Source organism: Tursiops truncatus, chromosome 20, assembly GCF_011762595.2.
Source record: "Tursiops truncatus isolate mTurTru1 chromosome 20, mTurTru1.mat.Y, whole genome shotgun sequence".
In the NCBI taxonomy this organism is placed as follows: Eukaryota; Metazoa; Chordata; class Mammalia; order Artiodactyla; family Delphinidae; genus Tursiops; species Tursiops truncatus.
In genome coordinates this window covers 2,247,283-2,252,888 of record NC_047053.1, presented here as the reverse complement: position 1 = coordinate 2,252,888, position 5,606 = coordinate 2,247,283, and the positions used below count along the sequence as shown (strand labels likewise).

The 5,606-nt window shown below is 53.9% G+C and overlaps 2 protein-coding genes across 3 annotated transcripts in view; both read right to left on the bottom strand.

The window, feature by feature from the left end:
• The window catches only part of SPECC1 (sperm antigen with calponin homology and coiled-coil domains 1), a 267,975-nt gene that overhangs the window by 113 nt on the left and 262,256 nt on the right, over positions 1 to 5,606 (bottom strand). The window lies entirely within an intron of this gene.
• The window catches only part of ADORA2B (adenosine A2b receptor), a 31,308-nt gene that overhangs the window by 12,074 nt on the left and 13,628 nt on the right, over positions 1 to 5,606 (bottom strand). The window lies entirely within an intron of this gene.

The window sequence follows — 5,606 nt, the reverse complement described above, 5'->3', positions numbered from 1 at the left end:
CTGTTGAAAAGAACAGCATCTGTCACCGCCAGCGTACAGCACTCTGCCACCGAAGTCCAAGACCCCACCTCTGCTCTTTGTTCCTTTGCCCCAACAGCCTCTACCGTTCAGCCTCAGGGGGCACCGTGGCCTTTTACTCTCAGCACCAACAGCTCGCAAACAGGTAGAAACAGCTTTGCTCTAACAAGCTCAATAAGGTTTTCATTCTTAATAACTCACCTCTGTCTAATGACAAATCATGGTCGAGGAGAACAAGTGGAGAATTCTTAAAGGCTGCTTTCTAATCACCCAGATACTGACCTTGGGTCTAGGTCTCCTGTGAGACACAGCTCTAGGGGGTCGAGATACACCAGGGAATGGAACCCACAAGACCCCTGCTTCTCAGGGACTTAACGTTCTAGCAGGGGAGACAGATCATAATAAACAACAAGCATAGGTTAGTAAATTATACAGAATGTTAGAAGGAGACGTGTAGTGTGAAAAGAGAAAAAGCAGAGTGAGGAAGGTGAGCTGTGGCAGGAACTAGTGTTAAAGAGGTCAGGCAGGGAGGCTTCACTGATAAGATGCCCTAGAACAAACACCCAGCAAGTGAGGACCGGAGGCCCCTGGAGTCAGGCAGCCCCACCTGGTGACTCTGGGCGAGAAGCCTTCTGGTCAGTCTCCCACCAACACCCTAGGAAGAGTCATCCCCCTGAATTCCCCAGTAAGGTGCTGGAGAACGAGAGTTCTAGCAGCGTCCCTGGCTGTCTCGGCTAGCGGCGAAGTTGATAAAAATTGGGAAAGAACTTAGCAGATATCAAACCTTTTCAGTAATTTTTAGACCATTAAATCTTATTTAAAATCTCTAAAAATCATCATACACATTTTGGACGGTTTGCTACAAGGTAGTCCATATATGGTTTATAGCAAAGGTATAAACTCTGCTATTCATAACTGGTCCATCATATGTATTTAACATAATGTATTGAAAAAAATGAAATAACATCTTTACTTAACCTCTGGGAAGAAAACTGGGAAATAACTGGATACACATTATCTTAAGACTCGTGTGTGGGAAGCGTCCAAGACTCGTGTGTGGGAAGCGTCCGATCTCCTTCGCCTGCAGGGTTAAGCTCACACTTCTCAGCATGGACCACGGAGCCCTCAGGCCGCAGCCCCAAGTGCCCCTGCCTGCTGTTCCAGACGGCTGCTGCGTCCTGGCCCGGCTGCTCTCCTGTCTCAAAGGTCACCTCCTTTCCTGCTCCCTTCGCAGGCAAAGGTGGCCTCTCCCACTCTCTGGCCTCAGACACACACCTGTCATAGAGCTTGTTTATCTCTCGCAGGTGTTCAGCCTTTTAAGGACTTGGACCTTGTCCCTTTGATTTGGTGTCCCCAGGAGCTAGCATAGTGCCTGGCGCATAGGAGGTTCTTAGGATGGTGGCCATTACAAACACATTCCTGGCTCGCTACCAGACAGCTTTAAAACGGGCTTCTGCTTATTAGGAATGCCTGATGCTGTGGCCGGACAGGCAGCAGAACTGGTCCAGTTTGCGGGGGCAGTTAACTGAGGCCTTGCCTCACGCTGACGGTGATCCCTCATCTTCTCTGCTCCCTACGAGGGCAGCTCAGTTGTGGGGTCTTGACTACAGAGGACCTGCTGGGTGCAGCTGCTCGCTGAACTTTTCTGGGCCAATAAACCCATCTATTTCCAAATCCTTTCTGCTTCCCTCCTCACGCAGGAATGTAAAGCCATTCCTTATAAAAATGTTATTCCTGGCCATTGCCTTGCCAGAGACGTGAAGAATGCAATGTTACCCCTGTAGGGTAACAAGGCCACCGCCTCCTGAAGGCCAAGCACTTAAGAGTCCCAGAACTTCAGGCCCACGAGGCAGCCATGCCTCCACTGTTCACGGGACTCAGCTGCACCGAGCTGTGTACAGCTGAACACAGACCAGCCCCGGGGGATGAGTAAGATCTGGGGTTAGCACATTCTCTTGTCAGTCATGGTCTGGGATGGATATGGGAGGTGGTTCTGGCCAATGTGACTAAAGGAAGTCTGCTAGGGTACTTCCAGGAAAAGTTTTACTTGATAAAAGGAGAGAGACACACGAGGAGAGCTCCTCCCCATACTCATCCCTTTCCGCTTTTGATGCTCTTATGGGAGGCTGTGATGCCTAGAGCTGCAGCAGCCATCTTGTGACCATGAGGCATGAGCCTGAAAACAAAGCAAATGGCGAAGCAGAAGGGAGGAAAGAGTCCAGGTCCTTGATGGTGTCTTTGAACCACTACACCAACCCTAGAACCACCATGGCTCCATACTGTAGTTCAAGAGATAATTGATGGTCTTGACGGCTTAAGTCACTGTTACCTGCAGCCAAAAGCATGCTCGTACAAACTGGAAGGGACTTTCATCTTTTCTAGTCCAACTTCTCTTATTTTACAAATGAGGAACCAGACATACAAAGTCTTTAAGTAACAAAGGCAATACAAGAACCAAAGACCAATAAGTCAGGACTTTCAGGCCTCTGTTCCTTACACCACGTTATGCTGCTTTTTTTTTTAATATTTATTTATTTACTTATTTATTTATTTGGCTTCGCCGGGTCTTAGTTGCAGCACACAGGATCTTCGTTGAGGCATGCAGGATCTTTTAGTTGCGGCATGTGGGATCTAGTTCCCTGACCAGGGATCGAACCTGGACCCCCCTGCATTGGGAGCGCGGAGTCCTAACCGCTGGACCACCGGGGAAGTCCCTATGCTGCTTCTTTTACGTGACTTTTTCCTAAGCAATATTAGACACGGAGTCCTCTGTACACAGAGGGATCCCAGGAGGTGGCTTCCTGGCGGAGTTCAAAACAACTGGAATCCACCCACATCTGAACCTCTCAAAACTGCTGGATTCTGAGCATATGAAAAACTACTTTTACGCTAAATCGTCTTAGATGAGGAACAGCAGCTGATTTCATTCGGGGAGCAGCTGGTCCCAGCCTTCTCCGTGACCCCCTGCACCAGGGCCCTTCTCCCCTACTGGCTCATTATTTTATTCAGAGTTCTTCCTTGTATTACCACACACTCCGCTGGCACTGGAAACAGAATCACAGCCCTCGTGGGCTGTGAAGCTAACGGAAGAGACAGAAAATAAACAGGTAAACACTCAAAGGTACAATCACAAGTCAGAAGGAGTCTGGCCAAACCAAAAGGAACAGGGTGCAGATTAGAGAAAACCAGGAAGAGCTTGGACACAGGGTGTCAGGGAAGCCTCTTAGGCAGCAGAGCCGGAGGTGCAGGGGGCAGGGAGGCTCTGAAAAGCGGGGAGAAGCCATTCTAAGCAGAGAGAACAGAATGTGCATGGCTTCCAGACAGGAAAGGGTTTCGAACTTCCTAGAGAAGCAGAGGGGTGAGGCGGGCCCGTCCCCCGGCCGGGGGAAGGGGCTGGAGCTTGATACTCAGATACCCCAGTGCTGCGGGATGCCATGGGGGGCTCGAGGCACACTGGGGGGACGGCACTGGTTTCGGCTGTGTGAAGCTCACCGTGGAGACTGAGTTTCAGAGCCACCAGAAGGAAAGCAGAGCAGTTAGGAAACTACTTCAGTGGTTAACTCAAGAGAAGACGTTGGCGTGGGGCAGGATGACAGCAAAGACAGGGCTCACAGACCCCACCCCCCATCCTAGCAGCTCTGAACCACACGGCCACACGACACGCTGGGGGCTGGGGGAGACACGTGCCTACAGACTCCCCCGGCCGCCAGCCGCACAGGGCATATCAGACGCGCGGCCGCCCCGCCTGAGCGCCGCTCCGCAGGCACCAGGCCCGCGCGCATCCCCCGTCTCGCGAGGTCAGGGCACCATCGCCAGCTACAGATGTGGAGGCTGAGGCTCCTACGGTTAAATGATTGGCCTGCTGCCCCTGAACTGCAGTCAGGACACAAACCCACCGACCTGATCTGATTCCGGTTTTGCCCAAAGCAGTCACTTTCCTGCTCAGGACCCCGTGGTTCTTCTCACAGATCCCAGCTCCCCCCTCCGCCAGCCCCGACTCTGCTGCCCTCTGCCCGGGCCAAAGCTGCCGGCCGTTCCAGGGATCCTCCGCCCCAACTCCGTGGCCGGCCACCTGGGAAGCGGCAGAGGCCTCTGCTGCCCGCTCGGCAGGCAGTCCTTATAAGGCGGCAGGGAGACGCTTCTGCTGGCGGACACAACCAGACCCACAGCAAGACGTGGGCTCCAAAGGCAGACGCGCTTTTAGCGCCGGAGCTGCAGCCCCACGATGGCAGAACAGTCCGTGTCCGCGAGACGCTGCCTGGACCCAGGCACGGGTGGGAGACGGCCAGGGATGCTGGGGAGAGCAGGCCGGTGTCCCTGCACCGGGCGAGAGGCTGGGGTCACGACCCCCGGGTCTCTGGCATCTCACGGGGGGTGGTGGGCTCCGCTCTCCTCCCCCATACCCTCTCGTCTCCCACTTCCGGCTGGGCCTCTGTCCTCTCCCTGAGCGCCCCACTCCCACCCTGCCCACCCCTCGCTCCTTTGCTCCCCGAGCACCAGGGGCTCTCAGAGCATCCTCGTATGTGTGTGTGCGCGTGCCCCCCACATCATTCCTGAACGGCGGGAACGTGTCCTTTCCCACATCCGCCCCAATTGCAGGAGGAGTAAATGGAAGGCGATGAGTAGAGGAAATGTAGGTGGCGGTATTACACCGAGCAAGCAGGAACAACTCCAGCCCACACAAAAGGGGTGTCCTGGGGGAGTCCACCCTCTGGGAAGTGGCTGTGCCCCCGCTGTGCCGGACCCACCCACTCTCCATGCAAGGGGCTCATTAGCTAAGGAGCCGGATCGAGAGACAGTCACAGCTAAAGGGAACAGTGTGGACGCCCGGGCTCACATCATGACACAGGGCTTGCCAAGCGCTGCCTGACAAGCGCTGGCCTATTTCTGGGCCAGGGTCCCCCCCCGCTCCGGCTCTGCAGCCCTCGGCTCAGACCAGGCTACACTTTCAGCCTTGGAAGCCAGAATTCCCAGCGCTCAGGGTGCCCTGAGTGCGGCAGATCCCCAAGGGCAGCCACCCCGGCAGTGACACTGAGTCCAGACAGGGGCTGGGGAGAGCCGGAGCTCTGCTCTCAGAAAAATGGGGAGAGCGGTGGCTGCAGAACCCACCCCTGCGGGGCCTCTGAACACAGATTTCGTGTGTGCAAAGCACTTTATCAATGCAAATCACTAGGTAAGTACACCCGGAGTTCTGTCCTGCTCCTTAAAATTGCCGATTGTTCCTTTAGGGACTTTTCCCTTTATGTTCTGTTTCGCTCCCAAGTTTCATTTCTCTGTAATAGAAACACTTCTGCTCCAAAGCAACATACACATTCTCAGAAAACGTCATATTCTCTAAAATCGCACACAAACAGTAACGGGACTTACATGAAAATGGGGTGAGGACAGACCACTCAACACCTACCAAGAGTTATAACTAGAGTGCTAACAAGATAACTTGGACGGCCCAGCAGGCAGGTCCGCGGAGGGGGTGGGGGTAGAGGCTGCCGCGGTGAATATTAAAAAAGTCCCCAGAAAGTCTAATGGAAATCCCGGCAAAAGTGCAATTAGAGCAAGGCCGACGGGTGCCAAGGCAATGCAGCCGGACG